The sequence below is a fragment of the Saccopteryx leptura genome, chromosome 5 (genome assembly GCF_036850995.1).
Source record: "Saccopteryx leptura isolate mSacLep1 chromosome 5, mSacLep1_pri_phased_curated, whole genome shotgun sequence".
Lineage (NCBI taxonomy): Eukaryota > Metazoa > Chordata > Mammalia > Chiroptera > Emballonuridae > Saccopteryx > Saccopteryx leptura.
Window position 1 is genome coordinate 133,292,949 of NC_089507.1, and position 19,150 is coordinate 133,312,098.

Below are 19,150 nucleotides of genomic sequence, written 5' to 3' on the forward strand. Positions count from 1 at the left end.
TCTATGTGTATGATATCTTATAAAGAACATAGCATATACAGGCTCCTTTGGGTCTATAAAGTTTCTGAAATTTGTGTATCTGTATACACAAATCTGCCTTCATGTGAGGAGTTCTTAAATTGTATAAGTTTCTCTGTGGAGTATATGATATCAAAAAAAAAAAAAGAAGAATGATTGAAATAACGGATCAACATGTTGGCCTATAAAAATTAATCCCATGTTATGTAGCAATAGTTTTCAAGGGGACTCAGAGTTAATTTCCAAAGGAAGCTAAACTTAAAAAGGAAGATTCTTCCTCCACAGGAGACCTCTTATTAGAAAGAAGTGCAATATGTTTTCCACCCCTTGAGCCTAAGGGGCTATGTATCTTCTGAATTAGATTCTGTGAAGTGGTCTGTGATCATCGACATGAACCAATTTCAGGGAGTTTAATTGTAATTAACTCTCACACTCAATTTTAAAATTTAACTTTTTAAAGCGCATTTGACTATTGGTGAGTTTTTAAGAATTGAGAAAGAATCTGGATAGTAGAAAGATTTCCCCCACCTCTCTCCTATACTTATAAAGCTTTCTGATACAAGAATTCCTTATTCTAAAAATAATGCTATATTCAAATGAGAAGGTTATTGGCTCTTTTGTAAAGGAATAAAATTTCAGATGGATGTAGGATTTAAATGAGTGATTTTATAGATCCCTTAAAAGTTTTTCATTATTATTTATTAGCTGAGTTTACTAAGTTTGGCCTTAACAAAGTCATCTGGAATACCCTATAGAATTTAGGTTATGCTAAAACAACATGCTTCAGCATTTTTCTTATATCTAAATGGAAATAATAATACTATCTTTTGCATGGGATTCAAGTGAGAATATAATGCATAACCTAATCACAATGTTTAGAAATGAGCCTGCTTCATTTTGGTTCAATGTATATTTGCTATGATTATATTATAATATCCACCAAATTAAAAAATTGATAAATTGAAACAATGAAACACTTGAATTAACAGTTATCTTTCATGCTTTGTATTGGGTTTGAGTTTTTAACCCCTTGCCAGATTTCAGACAGAGTGACTTCTGGCTAAATAAATGTTGATTTCATATTTTTCTGGATTCTTTCTCCTAATCTTAGAGACTTAATCTGTCCTGAATTCAATTTCTTCAGAATTCTATTCCTTATAGTTCAGCAGTTTTTAAAAAATTGTCATCAGTATTGCTAAACATTTTGTGCTATTCTGTAAGCCATGATAAATTTTATACTTTTCAGATAACATTTTCATTTTCTTAAGGCTTCTTGGAAAATTTGTTTATTGGAAGAACAGACTTGACTAAGAGAAATTTGAGACACATTGATAAAGTTATTTTAAAGACCAATATGACTTTCTACCTTAGGACTTTGTAGAAACACTATTCTGACCACCCATGGAAATAATGACCACACACTGCAGAGACATAAGGGTCAGCTGTTAGCTCCAGTCTGCCTAGATTTTATATCCCAAGTCCAACTTACAAGCTGAGTAACCCTGAACAAATATTTATTTTCAAAGAGTGTAAATTGTCTCATCTCTAAAAGAAGAAGAAAAACATAGAGTACCTACATCAGAGGGTTTTTATAAGAATTAAAGCTAATATAACACAAAGCACTTAGAATAATAAGAGATGATGCATGTGCTTATATGTGTTTTGCTCTCATTATTTCTAGAACAATCCTAATTTCAGTTTTCTTTTCACAAAATACATTTCTAATCAGAAACTAATCTTTTGTCAAACCAAGTATCTTGATTCTGAGTTCAGATTTATCAGGACATTTTTCTATATGAAAGCTTGTTTTTGTTTTCATTTCTTGCATTCAGATGAAAAGCTTAGTTATAACTAAAGTCATTATAACTTTTACCCCAACATTATGCAATGCGCTCATTATTCAATAAAGTATGGATACATTATAATCATTTTTTAATATAACAAAAATATTTGAGTGTTTCTTCATATCATCAGAATGGGCAATAAACAGATGTATTTCCACCTAACAGAAACTGATATTAGCTAAGAGTCTAATGGGGCTTTTTCTAAAGCAATATCAGCATGAAAAGTAACAGGAGCAAACCAAATTCTCCTGACATTCTATTACATCTCAACATGGGTGCAACCAATTTCCTCAACTCACAAGTTTCTCTCCCAATTTATTTCTCCTATGCCTTTTCCCCTTGTCTTTCTTCTACATTTAGAAAGATGAGACAAGTGAAGATAAATTACTTGCCTAACAGTTTAACTCAAATCAGATAAAACTATCCACTTATATGAAAACTGTACCACACCCCAAGTTTATGTCTCATCACAGCCTCTGAAACACTTCTATGCCTAAGTTGTCCACTTTCTCCTTTCTAAGGAATGCAAAAAATACTAGGTTTTTTTTGTAGTGTCTTATAACTATGACTTAATGAATTGGGCTACTGAAGCAATTTGTAACTAAATTGTGAAACCCATGATGGCATGTAACATAGCATGTTTCTAACAGGTATTAAATATTCACATGTGAAAAAGAAGGGCCATTGTGGTTACTCTATTTTGGGTTAAATTATAGACCTATCAATCTTAATGCTGCAGAGCATGAAATCAGGAAGTGTTTCTCCCTGTACAGAATATAGTATTGCACAGTTAGGTGTGTTTTGCAAGAAATGCTTCTGTATGGGAAGAAAAGATGGAAAGTAGAAGACACAACTACAATAAATTTAATCAACTTTCCAATTATGACTTTCGTGTAGCTCATATCATGGGTTTTTAATCTTTGCCCTTGGGTACTGAGACTGATGAATCACATTCAATGCTTTCTCATTTCTCTTATGTGGCTATCATTTACATTGTTCACATGTATCTTCATGATAATATGACAACATAGAAATACCCAGTCCATAGTACGTGTACCTTAGATTTTGGGTGGTTGTTGTTCTTGTTGTTTTACTAACATGAGAGAGAAGAAAAGGATGAAAAAAGTAATTTGATGTCTAGCCTTTTAGCCAAGTATTTTGTAAAGATGGAAGATTAAATCTTATTACCAAACTGAGGAACTGATTTTTTTTATTTGTTTTGTTATTAGAGTTGTCAACTGATTGACTCATAGCTGGGCATCTTTTTGGGATAAAAACTGTTAGCACATTAAGTACAAAACCGGTCTTTTTATGACAATGCTTTTGGTGATTATTATTTAAAAGAATGACAAGAGAAGCTCCAGACCTAAGCTATCAAATACAGTCCAAGTGATTAACAAGCACTGAAATGTTGCTTGTCTAAATTGACATACACTGTAAGGGTATATTAGCTATAAGATCTCACAGACTTAGTTTGAAAGATATCTCATTTTTATATATATTGTATGGTAAAATGATAATATTTTGGCTACATTGTATAAAATAAAATTCCATATTAAAATTAATGTATTTTTTTTACTTTTTAAATGTGACTACCTAGAAAATTTTAATTTATACATGCAGCTCACATTTGTAACTTGCATCATATCTCTGTTGGACAGAGGCACTCTATTCCAAATGATCTAATTCAGCAGTTCGAAGTTCCAAGTTAACAATCTGAGCTGGAACAAGCACCAAAGAATGCTTCTAAACATGAGTACAAGTCAGAACATCATCTGTATTCTTGTATCTGGAGAGGAACAGAGTGACTTACTCCAAAGGACTTCCTTGGTGAAAGTGGTTCACATTTTCCAGATGTCACCTGTTGAATATGCACATAATCAGAAAGACTGATTTTTTTAAATTAAAATTCTGGAGGCAACATAACTCTGGTGAAGATATGAGTCTTCCTGACATGCAATGCCATTAGCTCATGGTAAGAGAATTGCTTGGAGGCAATCATTAGACAATGATGAATTGAGGGTGTGTATGTCTCTATGTGTGTGTGTGTGTATGTGTGTGTTTGTGTGAGTGTACTCAGGTGTGCCTGAGATTCCTTGTAAATCCTCCACAGATAAAAAAAATCAGGGGATTTATCCATTAAGTATTGACACTGAAAGGCATTTTTAAAAGTGATACAAAGTGGGATAACTAAGGACTCATTTGAATGTTAAGATTCAATAATCAGGTAACTTAAGTTATATTATATTGAAGTAATTTTTAAATTAACATTTGATTGTCAGAGTTCAACTGAAGTTGAACAATTAACTGGAATCATTTTTTAAACATTGATGCAAATGTTATGTAATACCTAGATTTGGAATGCCAATCAATCAAGTGATATTTGACCGATACAATGGGCAAGGACGTCAGATACGATGGCAATTTTAGCCAATTACATTAACTAGTCAAGACTTTTTATGTTCAACATCATTTAAAATACCCATGAGAAAATTCTTACACAGATTATATCCCATCGAATTTTAGAAAGTTTAATAATCAATATTCCTTTATAACTTTCAACTTGTACCTGTTTTAAAGATTTAGTAGGTGACTCTTACGTTTTTCCATAAACTCCCCTGAATTTCTTAACCATAAGTTTTGAAGTTTTTATTGCTATTTGGGAGGAGATTAAAACCTTACCATAAAACACTAAGAGTAAAAAAAAAAAAAAAAAAAAAAAAAAAGGAAAGATACACGGCATGAAAGCAAAAATCCTGAGCAATGGACAGACTTTGGGAGCTGTGAGTTCTAATTGCAGTTTGATGGTAGATGCAATAGTTCATTATTTTTCTTATCTATAAAAGGTTGATAAACTTTGTTATCTAATTCATGGGGCTTTTGTGAAAGAAAAATAATAAAGCCTCAAAATATCAAAGCATTTAGCACAAATAAAAGTTCTATATAAGCCAGCAGAAAAGCAGTGTTTGATGAAATGAGAGGTTTTTCACCTCTGATTTATGCTCCAGTAAGATGTAAGATACTGTCAGAGGAGGTTATTAAAGAGAGTCAAGAATCATTACTTCTGGAGTTGACATAATTATGAGTGAATTCAGAGAAGAAAAGTCTACTTTAACTGTCAAAAATTAGTTGAGAGAAAACCATTCTCCCCACCCAAGTTATATACATTAGAGACTGATACATAGTTTTTGATTTTTAAATAGAAATAATAATGATAGTAATATGTTTCATGGTCCAAAATCCCAATAGATCCAGTAATACAAGATACTAGTATATTGCAGTATGGTAAGAATAGAAACTGTAAAAAATGTTCTAACATGATGCTATAAAATATTTATGCTTTACTGGAAACTCATGAATAAAGGCTGAGAGACAACTAGGGAAAACAATATAGCAACCAACTAAGCAATTATAACTGAATTTATAGCATGGACTGACATTGTACAAAAATTGTGAGCAGTTCTGATTTAGACAAGGAATCATGGTGTAAGACCATTAAAAAGTACAAAATAGCATATAAGTAAATATAAACTAGTATAGAAATATCAAATGGTGTGATACAAAAATGGGGAGAGTGTAATGTAGGAGAAGTGAGAATAACATTTAAAAGACCCGAGGTAAGAGAGAATGTGATGAGATTCAGGAACTGAAGAAAGCTCAGCCTTGGCTCTGTGCTTAGTGGGAGAGTGGCACAGGAGAGTGCAAAGTGTCTTAGAATCAGAATTCCTGGATATGAGATCAGGCTTTTGTTCTGAGACTTGGTAAAACTTTGGGCAGAGATCTCTTCCCCAAGCCTCAGTTTCATCATTGGTACAATAAGAAAAGTAAAAGTCTTCCCTGCCCACTTTAAATTTAAATTTTGGGATCAAACTAGGTGATAAGTAGTTGAAGTGGCAGAGCTAGCTAATGAAAGGAATGGAAAGAAGCTCAGGGCTGCAGGAGCAGAAGCTATACAGTGGCAAACAGTAAGACACTGGAGAGTGGATATGGGCCAGGTCTTGTAGAGCTCTGGATGTCCTGCGATAGAAGTCACACATTGTCTTGTCTTTTTTATTTTTTTTTTATTTTTATTTTTTGTATTTTTCTGAAGCTGGAAACGGGGAGAGACAGTCAGACAGACTCCCGCATGCGCCCGACCGGGATCCACCCGGCACGCCCACCAGGGGCGATGCTCTGCCCACCAGGGGGCGATGCTCTGCCCCTCCGGGGCGTCGCTCTGCCATTACCAGAGCCACTCCAGCACCTGGGGCAGAGGCCAAGGAGCCATCCCCAGCGCCCGGGCCATCTTTGCTCCAATGGAGCCTTGGCTGCGGGAGGGGAAGAGAGAGACAGAAAGGAAGGAGGTGGTGGGGGGGGGTGGAGAAGCAAATGGGCGCTTCTCCTGTGTGCCCTGGCCGAGAATCGAACCCAGGTCCCCCGCATGCCAGGCCGACGCTCTACCGCTGAGCCAACCTGCCAGGGCCACATTGTCTTGTCTTGGCAGTTACAGGGAAGCATTAAAAAATAAAATCAAGGTGGGAGAGGACATAATTGGATTTGCATTTTGCTATTTACAAGGACCACATGCCCAGCGGGTTAGAGGGTAGGCGACAGATAGGTTAGAACAATGGCTGAGAGATCAGTAAACTGGTCATTGCAACAATTTCAGTGAGAACATGAATTGAAGCAATTACATTTGTGACATACAGGGGAGGATGACCGTATGAGCTCTTCTCAGGGAAGCAAAGGTTAAAAGTGGATGCAGTAGTGAAATTGGGGCACTTATCATGCTCCAAACTTTTGTGTGGACAGGTTGATGAATACAAGAGAAGCACACTTGCAGGAAGGGAGAGATAATGATTGCTATTTGGAACTTGTTAGGTTTGAGGGATAATGATTTTAGTGGAAGAGTAGATATAGGTGTCAGTCTGTTAAGTAGCCTACACTCAAGATTCTATAGAATGCATTGCATTTTAGCACGACAAAAAAGGCCTGAAACCTTTACACATTGCTGGTGGGAATGCAAAATGGTGCAACCACTTTGGAAAACAGCTTGTCAGTTCCTCAAAATGTTTAATATAGAGTTGCCAGTGATCCAGAAATTTCTCCCTTATGTGTCTGCCCAAGAGAAATGAAAACATATATCTACACAAAATCTTATACCCAAATGTTTATAGCAGCATTATTAATAATAGTTAAAAATAAAAACAACTCAAATGTCCATCAGCATAAAGAAGCAAAGTGAGTTATATCTACTCCATGCAGTAGTATTCAGCGATTAAAAAAAAAAAAGAATGTATGTTACAACATAGATGGACCTTGGAAACATTATGTCAAGTGAAAGGAGCAGTCATAAAAGAACATATATGATATGACTTCATTTAGATGAAATGTCCAGAATAGGCAAATTCACAGAGACAGAGAGTAGACTTGTGGTTGCCTAGGACTGGGAGGTGGGAGAAAATGGAGAGGGCTGCTAATGGGTATGAGTTTTTTTGTGATAATAAAAGTGCTTTAAAGCTGATTATAGCCTGACCTGTGGTGGCTCAGTGGATAAAGCGTTGACCTGAAGTACTGAGGTCACCAGTTCAAATCCCTGGGCCTGCCTGGTCAAGGCACATATAGGGAACAACTACACTGAGTTAAAGCTAATTATGATAATGCTGGCACAACTCTGTATATGAACATACAGAACTGTATACTTTAAATTGTGAGTTTTAGAGTATGAATTATATTTCAATAGATCTTTTAAAAAAATAAAGGCCAATTAAAATATTGTGTATTATGTAAAACATCTTTCCATTAATGTAATAGATAATACTAGGTTAAAAAAACCAAAAAAGAAAATGAAAAAAGAAAAGGCCACTGCTATATAGGTAGGTAGGTGCATGATTCCTTTGCCTTCTATTTAGCTCAGGCAGTAAAAACACATGATTCAGGTGAGGGGACCTTTGCTTTTGGCAACACGACAGTTTACTCTAATAGGCAGACCTTCCAGCTATAATATATAAAAATGCTGAATAAAATTCAACAAAGCATTTTTAAGATGTCAACTGAGTTTACAGAAAAGACAAGAATCCTTTAGGGGTCAGATGTTGGAACTAAAAGTGTTCTTTAAGCGGGTGAGCAACCTAGGAGGGCTGGTTCCAATAACAATGCAGGGATGGGTTTTACTGCCTTTACTAGGTGGCAGGTTAGACCTTGTGAAGAGGGAGCTGTAATGCAAGCCCAGCTTAGAGCCATATTTCTGAAGGACTACACACATAGAAAAAAAAAATCTACTCACTAACATGAAACAAAAAGATACATAAATCTTAACTCTTGTTGTTTTCTAGACAGAGCCAAGTTCTCTTGTAAGCAATCAGAATGCCAGTCTTATTCCTTCAGTAAGATTGAATTTTGGATATCTTGCTGAGAAATTACCATAAAATTGGTTCAAAGCCAGTGCTATTCCTGGGACATCTGGAAGATCAGACCCAAAATAGCTCTAGAAGGACCTTCCCCAATCTAGGCAGTTGGGATTTACTGCAGAACAAAATCCTACTGAAGATGAGTTTATGAACAATGAAACAGACACAAAAAACCAGTCCCTTCCAATCAAGAGTCTATCCATTCAACAAACAAGAATATTACTTCTTTACTCCCGATAACTTGACATAGTAAAATCATATTAGAGAGAAAGAGTACAATAGAAATCTTCAAAGTGATGAACTGTTAGGCAGATTAAAGATTAAAGGCATACATCTTAACATAGATCTTTTAAAAAGTATTGAATCTTTTCCTCCCCCTTTCTTTCTCTCTCTCTTCCCCTCCCTCAGCCATGGCTTGATTGCTCTGAGTGCATCACCGTGGTGCTGAGGATGGCTTTATGGTGCTGCTACCTCAGGCACTAAAAAGAGCTGGGTTGCAGCATGGCCCCAGATGGGGGTTGCCAGGTGGATCCCAGTTGGGTCACATGTGGGAGTCTGTTTCTCTGTCTCCCCTCCTCTCACTTGGAAAAGAAGGGAAAAAAAAGTATTGACTCTTAAAAAATCATATTCTTCAGCACATTACCATCTATTTATAGAGAGAAGAATAATAATAGAAATTAGGATAAAAATAATAAAATGAAATAGTAACAGATTCTTTTATGGGCTGAAGATGCTAGCAGGCCACGACCTAAGACACACTAGTGCATAAAAGAAGTACACAGGCTTTAGCCAGGTGGTTTCTGTTTAGACCTCAATGCTGCCACCTAATTAACTGAGTCCTTGGTTAAACAAGTTACTTAATCATTCTGTGCCTCAGTTTTCTCATTTCTAAATGACAGGTAACCACAGTACCTCCCTCACAAGAGTATGATGAAAATAAAGTGCTTGCCACATGCCTTTAGTAATTGCAGTGGCTGCTGGGAAGTGCTGCCCAGACTCTCCCCAGGATTGGAGGACTTCCTCTCCAGCTGCTAGGAGTGCTGCAGACAGGAAGCCCTAAGTGGGCAGCCCCTTTCAAGAACTACCTTGTTTGAAGACAGAGGCTTCATTCAAAGTTACACTTACTTCTTGGGATGGCCTGGATCTAATTCGTGAGATTGAAATGGGCTGACTTCTGTTCGTGGTGGAGATTCCTGTGTGGAAGCAGCTTCACTCTGCTTGCCACGGGGAGGCGCCACAGCTCAACTTCTCACCCTGCTCCCTCCTGCTTCTTTCTCTTCCATTCCACAAAAGTTGAACTCAAGAGTTCTCCCTAATAATGTTCCTGCAATCTAATCTCTGCCTCAGGTAATCTCTGCTTTCTAGGAAGCCCAACACGTGGCAGCTGTTACTAGAGTATGAGACATATGGTTAATTCAATTCTCTAAACCTAAGATCCAAACTTTTACAAAACTATGTAAAGTGAGGGAGAAAAGAGAAAAGAAGACAGGAAAATGCAGGGAAAGAGCAAGCCACTAAAAAAGAACTAACCAGAAGTTTTGAAATATATATATATATCCATGACATTAATTAATACCCAGTAAGCAAAATAAACAATGACCTAGATGCAGCTTAAGAAAGAAATTAACTGGAAGAGAATAAATATATTACCCAGAATGTAGCACAGAGAGTTAGAAAATTTTAAGAGGCATGAGAAAAGAAGAAACTCTGACATATGTCTGTAAGAAAAATAGTTCCAAAAGAAAGACTAGAGAATGGGAAAGAAGAAATACTGAAAGATAATGGCAATAACTTTTCCAAAGTGATGAGAGTTACAAATCTTTAGAATAAAGAAACACAGCAAGTCCCATGAAAATACATAAAATGCCCTGGGCCATCTAAGGGTTAAGCTGTAGCACACCAACAAATAGATCTTACAAGCACTTTGAAGGAAAAGATTCATCTAAAAAAGTTAAATAATTATACTGACAACAGACATCTCAAAAGTAACAGTGCAGAAAACAGCAGAAATACCTCTTTGTCGATTTCAGAAAAAATTACTGTCAGCTCAAAATTCTATATCTAGCGATTCTATTTTTCAAGACTGAGGGAAAAGAAAGACTTTCTCAGACTGAGAGACTACTTGCAGGCCCACCTCAAAGGTCTGTTAAGAATGATTTTGGTAGGCGCTGGCTGGTTGGCTCAGTGGTATAGAGTGTCGGCCTGGCGTGCGGAAGTCCCGGGTTCGATTCCCGGCCAGGGCACACAGGAGAAGCGCCCATCTGCTTCTCCACCCCTCCCCATCTCTTTCCTCTCTGTCTCTCTCTTCCCCTCCCGCAGCCGAGGCTCCATTGGAGCAAAGATGGCCCGGGCACTGGGGATGGCTCCTTGGCCTCTGCCCCAGGCGCTAGAGTGGCTCTGGTCGCAACAGAGCGACGCCCCGGAGGGGCAGAGCGTCGCCCCCTGGTGGGCGTGCGGGGTGGATCCTGGTCGGGTGCATGCGGGAGTCTGTCTGACTGTCTCTCCCCGTTTCCAGCTTCAGAAAAATACAAAAAAAAAAAAAAAAAAAAAAAAGAATGATTTTGGGAAGAAATTTAACTGAGAAAAGAGTTGTGGGCTGACATGCACTAAGTAATTTCGATCAAAGAAATTGGTTCTCATATAGGTAAATTTAAATGTGCTAACTATAAAACCAATAATGATAATAACAGCATAAAATAACAATAGTAGCAGCAACAATTACAATAATCATGACTTATTTCAGAGGGTTAAAATTAAATAAAGACAAATAGACCAATGTAAAAAGAAAAGAGAAGATAGAAGCAAAATATATGTAAAATATTTATATTATATATATATTGCTTATATATGTGCTTATATATTTATATATACTGCTTATATGTATATATATCATACACATACATACCTATATGTATATATGTGTGCATACATCATACCCATGCACACATGTAATATATAACATATGTATATATATACATATGTATGTATGATAGATATGTGTAATTTATATAGTATAGATGAGTTTTTAGTATATGACACAGAGACCATTACAAATTATTAAGGAATAGCTAGACTATTTAAGTCGTTTTGGGATAATCAAAATAGAGAAACATCTCTACCTCACAATTAAAGACCTAAATATGAAAAAACAAAGCTTTAAAAGAAACTTGGGTAAGAACATGTTTATGATATTGTGTGAGGAAACAAATTCTCAAGCAAGATTCACAAATTTAAAAAAATATTTTAAAAATATTGAGATAGTTGAACCATTCATCTTGCTACAAACTTAAAAATGTCAGCAACAGCTTAAAGGAGAGAAAAACTGAACAGCTAATAAACAAATTAAATTATGTTCATTTTCTACATTAACCAGAAAAATGTAAACTAAAACATGACATTCTTTACACACACCACATTGGCAACCTCAGAAAAGTCTGGGAATTTCAAGTGTTGTTGTGTATGTGGTAAAAGAGATTGCCTCTTGTGTTTGAAAGGGCTGTACATTAACACCTAAGAGATCAATTTTGCAATACACAGTTAAGTGGAAGATGTATATAATTTTTCTTTTTGCCTCAAATTTTACTGCTAGTTATTTTCCAAAGAAAAATTCTAAGAAATATACAGAAGAAGATATGTAAAATCTTAAGTATTGCAGAGTAATAAGCAATAGCAAAGAAAGAAAGAGACATCTAATTGTCCATCAATGGTGGAAGCTTCATTTTATAATCCTACACAGGGTGAAAATATATACAATAGCTCTACGTGAATTAATAGGGAGAATTGTAAAAAACATGATGTCAAGTGGAAAAAAAGAAAGTTTTGTAAAGAATATGTATGATTTGATGCTCTTATATAAGTTTTCTAACCTAGTAAACCATCTAGTGTGCTGTTTGTGAACTTATACCTGATAAAAATAAAAAAAGAATGGAACAGATAACTCTCTGTCCTGGTTATCTGTACCTGGGGGAGGGGTAAATGGGTGTGGGTGTGGATTTCTATAATTTCTTTACCTCTCCAGGAAGAAGGGAAAGAGTGGGGAGGGAGAGAAAAGTAAAGAACAAAAACTGAATCAAATGGCAAACTTAATACCTTTTCCATTTGGGTGATAGGTAAAGAGGGTTTCTTTATTGTACATACTTACATGTGTCTCAAGTATCTCATAATTAAAATGAAATTAAAGAAATTATGATGTGTAACCTTCATTACTCTGAGTTGACTGTGTTTTTCCCCACCAGTATTTCTATAATTTTTAATCTTAATCTTAGTGATCTTCACTGTGCTTTCATTTTCCAGGTGGTGCATTTCCTTACAAGTGTACCTTTACCATGTACAAAATCACCATGGCTTCCTTTATAATAAATATGTTTTTTAAACAAGTAACATTTAGTTTTCATTTTAAAAACATAAAAACCTAACCCTGGCTGGTGGCTCAGTGGGTAGAGCATCAGCCTGGTGTATGGATTTACCCGGTTTAATCCTGGTCCGGGCACACATGAGAAGCAACCATTTGCTTCTCTGCTTCCCCATCTCTCTCTTCTTCCTCTCTCTCTCTCTCTCTTCCCCTCTTACAGTCAGGATTGGTTTAAGCATTGGCCCTAGGTGCTGAGGATAGCTCAGTTGATTTGAGCTTCAGCCCCAGACTGGGTTGACAGGTGGATCCCAGTCAGGGCGCATGCAGAAGTCTATCTCTCTATCTTCCCTCATCTCACTTAAACACACACACACACACACACACACACACACACACACACACACACACACACACACAAACACACCAGTTAGCTCAGTGGTAGAGCATCAACTGTCAACCAGCATGTGGAATTCCTGGGTTAGATTTCCAGTCAGGGCACACAGGAGAAGTGACCACCTGCTTTTCAACCAGTTCCCCTCCCTATCCTCTTCCTCTCTCTTCCCCTCCCACAGCCATGGCTAGGGTACTGACAATGGCTCATGGAGCCTCTGCCTCAGGTGCTAAAAATAGCTTGGTTGGGAGCATGGCCCCAGGGGGACAGAGCATTGGCCCCAAATGAGTTGGGATGCATACAAGAGTTTAAGTATCTCCCTTCCTCTCACTTAAAACAAACAAACAAACAAACAAAACAATCCATGTTTACTTTGTTTCCCAATTCTACATATAATATTTGTCTATTGTTCCTGGAAAATTTCCTATGATAATCACCATCTTTAGAAACATCTTCTCCATGTTGTTGCTCTTTATTCATATCAGTCATATTGTCCATTAAATCTGTTTTTAGTTTTGTTCCTTCTGGGTTCTTTCCTGTTTGATCCTTGAATTTATTCCAGGTCTGTTTTTGGGATGCTATCTCTTAGTCTCCAGGTGGGCGTAATTCTTTGTTGTAGTTCTGGGTTGTTCATTATTACTTTCTCATATGTGCCTTGACTGGGGATGGGGGGGGCTACAACAGAACGAGTGACCCTTTGCTCAAGCCAGCAACCTTGGGCTCAAGCCAGCAACCATACGGTCATGTCTATGATCCCACGCTCAAGCCAGTGACCCCTTGCTCAAGCTGGTGAGCCCATGCTCAAGCTGAAGACCTTGGGGTTTTGAACCTGGATCATCTGCTTCCTAATCTCATGATATATCCACTGCACCACCACCTGGTCAGACTCCCACCTGTTCTTTGTAAAATAAACTCACCCTACTGGTCAGTACGGTATCATTAAATCACATCTTTAACACGGAGTAGGACCCTTTTACTATATATGTATATATTAGCATATTCCCCCCCCAGTACGTATAAGTTAGAAGGGCTCAATTTAGAAAACAAAATGTTGATTATTGCTTTACCATTGATTTACTAATTGTTTAAAATTCCATATTTTCTGAAGTCAGTCTTTATGATGAAAGAGAAAAGCAGGCAGTACCTGTGCCCTCAGGGTTCTGTTTCCTAACCTGAACTTCAAAGTATCCAGTGGTATACTGTAGACATTTAATGACTATATCATTTGTTCCTATGTGAGTCAGTAGAGGTGGTTGTGATCATCCTCTGGGTGTTCCTGACAGGCTTTCTATCATAGCTGGCATGCATACTCCAGGAAGATAGTATCCCTCTATACACTTCATCTCCCCATCCACTCAGCAGTGTGTCACCACCTACATTGTTGCTTTTCTCTCTGGGATACTAATGTCCTGTTTCCTAATTGCTAGCATCTATGGAATTGAGCATTTACAGGAACAAAGGCTAGCATTTCTTCAGCGTGTTACAGTTATCCATAAAAGGAGAAGTGTGATAAATTACAACGATCACTGGGCAGAGGATCAGACAGCCAGGGTTTGGCTTCATTCTTTTATTGTGAAATGAAAAATCAATATCATTTTAAGATAAAATCTTAAGTCATGGAAGAAATGTCAAGCTTTCTGGAGTTTTCTATACATTTTGTCCATTTCTTCTTCCTTTTCTGTGTGTGTCTCTAAATACAGGGCACATGTGTTCACTTTCCTTTGCCCTTGGCCACACAGAAGTGGGAATATTGGTAAGCTATTGATATACATATAAGTTTTTATTAACTCCAAAGTTGTAAGTATATAAATTCATACTGCTCACAAGAAATTGGTTTTTCTTCCTTTTTGATGTTACATATTTCTCCATGCTCCTACTAATCAGCACCCCTGGCCCCAGGGCTTTGAAAAGGTGTTATCTCTGGCCTTAGTCCTAGGATTTCCCCCCTTCTTTTTTTAAGAATATTTTATTTATTAATTTTCTTTTTAGAGATAAAGGAGAGAGAGAGAGAGAGAGAGTAAGAGAGAGAGAAAGGGGGAAGAGCAGGAAGCAACAACTTCCATATGTGCCTTGACCAGGCAAGCCTGGGGTTTCCAACTGATGACCTCAGTGTTCCAGGTCCACACTTTATCCATTGTGCCATCAGGCTTTCCTCCCTTCTTTTCTAAGAAACCTTCATAGTAGTTAATAACCTGGAGTATTGAAAGGGACCATATGGGGCCTTTTTCCTTTCCCATTAGCAGGAAGATGAGTTTCACTTGTAACAAATAGAATTGGCGATCATCTCAGGTGGAAGACACAGGACATTCATGGACTCTGCAGGCCACTGTGTCCTGTGCCCTGTGTCTCTTTGTTTGCGTCCCAACTGAACTCACAATTAAATTTCCTTCTAAGGACTCCTTTAGAAATTTATTTGTCATTGTATGAGTAGCAAGGCCTTACCCCACAACAATTAAATTCTGGGGAGAAATTTCAGGTTGCTGGGAGAAGGCGCAGTTTGAAACCGGAGGACTTGGCAGTTCCACAAACACCCGGTAGGAGATGCCGGCTGCACTGATGCATACAAACTTACTCATCATTAGAATAGCTCCAGTGAGGAGCAAGCTACTGTTCTGAACTGATTCCTGTCCATTAGATAGCAGTTTATGCATTCATGAATGGTTGGTTCATGATCTCTAGTTAATATTGTATTTAAAACAAAGAAGGACTTTTTTTCTGTTTTAAAAGGCATTTCTACTTATTGTAGAAAATTTGCAATGCACAGAAAAACATAGAGATGAACATTACGGTTTGTAAATTCTTATCCTCTCCCCCAAGAGCAACAGAATTTATAGTGATAAGAGACCAATAATAAGTAATAGGAATTATCAACCTAATGCCCGGCATTGTGTGGGCATCTCAGTGAACTGGCAACTCTGGCTGCATAACTGTGCTTTTAATCCCTCATTACTGACAATACTCTCTGATATACATGCTCTAGGATCCTATAATAACCGTAATGCTAATGACTAAAACTATAATGATGTTTTAGATTTATTAGCATCATCTTAGCTCGCGTGGGCTGAGCCGCCAGAGGCACACTCTCTCCTCGGCTTGAGCGCCTCTGCCCCAGGCCCCAGCCCTCCCTTTCTCTGTTTCAAGTGAAAGCAGCCCTTGCTTAGGTCAATGAGGAAAGCGGAGTGTTCCATTCTCCATCTTATTTCCTTCAAGATCGATTATATATCTAGCCACCTTTTCGCCCAATTGTACCTTTGTTCAGTGTGTGGGTCTCATAGATGCTCCTGGTATCATTTTTCTGTCTTTAGTTGTTGAACTTGTTGAAATTTTGGGGAGAGGTATCAGGAGCCCTCCTCATGGTGCCATTCCTCTCGAAAAATTTCCTACATTATCCTATTAGCATCATCTTAGTTAATCCCCACAATAACCCTTTCTGATAGATACTGTTATCATCTTCATTTTTCAGATGAGGCAACTGGGTCCCAGAAAGGTGATATACCTGCTCAAGACCAAGTTTACAAGTTAGTGTTCAGGGAAGCTGAGATTAAAATGGGCCTTTGACCAGAATCTTTCCTTTTTGGAATCTTGATGAACATGTACTGCTTTCTTGAACTGTTGGAGCTAGAAGAAGTATCAGCAGTCACCTTTTACAAACTGCTTATTTTATAGAAGGATAGGTGAGAATCAGAGATATGAAGAAATTTTCAAAAGGAAATAGAATTAGTTAGTGACCATGATCAGCACCCTGGCATCCTGGGCTCCAGCTGTGGAAAGTATAAGCAGTGGTTCTTGCCACTGGGCAGTTCAGGAGAATAATTTTATACTAATTCTTAGACATCATTTCCTACATCTTTGTCTCTGATCATTCTATGTGACATACACAAATTCTCAGATCTCATTTAGTTTTTTTCATATGGTAAAAATTCACTCAGAAACAAAATGTAGTTTAGTCTTTAGAATGTTAAGCTTCAATTCTGAGAAACTAAATACAGTGTCTGGAAGCCAAAATTCCAATCCCATGTAAGCCATGAAATGGACTTTTGACTCTCCAGTTCCAAATGATAATATACTGCTCATGTGCAGAGGTAGATCAAAAACAGGAGAAAAGAGCTTGATAACTGTGTTTTAGTCACGGGGAGGAAACCTTTTTCTAGCTCTAAATAGATGAAAGGTAGGAGACACTTCAACCTTGGCTCTGGTGAGAGAGATCTGGGTGAAGTGTTGTCATTCAGAGTTTTACTATTTTTTGTCCATTTTTAAAAATCAACAGAGCTCCCTTTAAGAAAAAGCAGAGAAGGGCACAAAAGGACCAGGCAGTGAGGGAAATATTTAAAGTCACAAAGCAAACGAGCCTCAAAAACCGAGAAAAAAATTCCAAAGGAATCATGTGCAAGACACAGTGGATTATGACTTCTCCAAAGCATGTTATGAATAGGCAAACCTATGTTAGGCAATCTCAAGCTTTCTTCTTAAATTCCTTGCTCTCTGTTTCTGCCTCTTACCCCTTTACCTCTTACACAACATATTTCTGTAACCTCATGTTGCATTGAAGAGTAGGGAAAGGCCCACCAAATCTGTGGCTTACCTAAATTCTGGCCAATAGAATATCAAAAGAGAGGCCAAATATTTCCATAGGTTGGGCTATACATCGAGTGTGCATTGCCTAATACAGCTATTATATTTTCTGAGTGCAGCATGTAGGCACAGCCTTCTCTTTGTATTTAAACGTTACTAGAAAAAAAAGTCTCCCCACTTTTCCTGGGTCATGAAATTCCTTGTCTCCCTTCCCCCTGTAAGTAACAGCACCTGCTCTTTTACTGTCTGTATAAGTTTCAATTAGACCTCTGCTTTGGAGGCATTTCATAGCTGTGAAACTTCTCTTTAAAATGTAGGGGGAAAAAAATCTCTAATTATTTTAATTATTTTACTTTTTGTGTCATGCTTTATTGTTAAAGTTTAGAAATGTTTTGCAGATGGAAGAAAATATGTATTGTCAGCCAAACATGTATAATGTTACAAATGACACAATTTTTATGATTTTAACAAAGAAAAAACATCTGGGGGTTGATAAATATGCTTGCCAAAATTAAAATAATATTAGCTCTAAGACCAACTTATCTGATACATTATAATATTTAACAGGTGAAGGGAAAACCTCTAATGTTACAAACTTCAGAATCACTTAAGTGACAGAAGACTCATTGGTTCTTGGTGTTTTGTCCATTCCAGTGCTCAGGTCACTCTTATAAGTTTGGCACAACTTAATGCATTAAACCTCATTACCACTAAGGCACTAAAGGCTTCCCCTCCATTTTGAATAGTTGAGGGTGGGTTGATTTTCAAAAACCCACCAAACATGTTTTCTCCTTCATGATAGTTTATCAATTTTATTATCATTCAACTAAGTAGAGTGGCCTAAATTGCCTAAGCTTCCTGAGGAATTAAAGATAACCATCATCAATAAATATTTATTGAGCACCCTTTTCATGGTTAAGAGACTGTGCCAGGCACTGTACAAAATTGGATTACAACTACACAGCTACTGCCCATAGGGGCTTGCAATCTAATTACAGACAGCCAGATGAGATAAACACAGATGACAAGCTCTGGCCAGGCAACCACATATTGTTCATCTGAGAGAGAGAGAGATAAAAAAGAGAGTGCACTTTATTGGGTTAAAAAATTACACCCCCCCCCAAGCAATATCTTTTGTGTTTACCTCGATCTGAGTTTAGGAAAATGACTTTGATTTGGGTAAATGCTGGTATCCGTGAAGTCTTATCCAGGAATGATATCGTGCAAGGCACACTTCACAATTTTTCTTGTCCTCTCCCTCTTTTCTTCTTATACATGCCCAGAGCTCAGGCATCAATTCCATTCACAGTAGGAATAATTTATCCCAATAAAGTAGCCTCTTTAAAAGTAACAAGGGTCAAGGCCTTCCAAATGTTCTGAGTTACAAAGGTGGTAGAGATGGTCAGTTGAGAAACAGAATGATGAATAGGGGTTAGCAAATATCTCTAATATTTAATGTCAGTAGTTCTCAAAGAAAGTTCCTTGAACCAGCATCATCATCTGTCCAGACCTAAAGAGTCAGAACTTCCAGTGAGACCCAACGGCTTGAGCTATAACTAACTCTGCAGGTGACTGATGCTACACA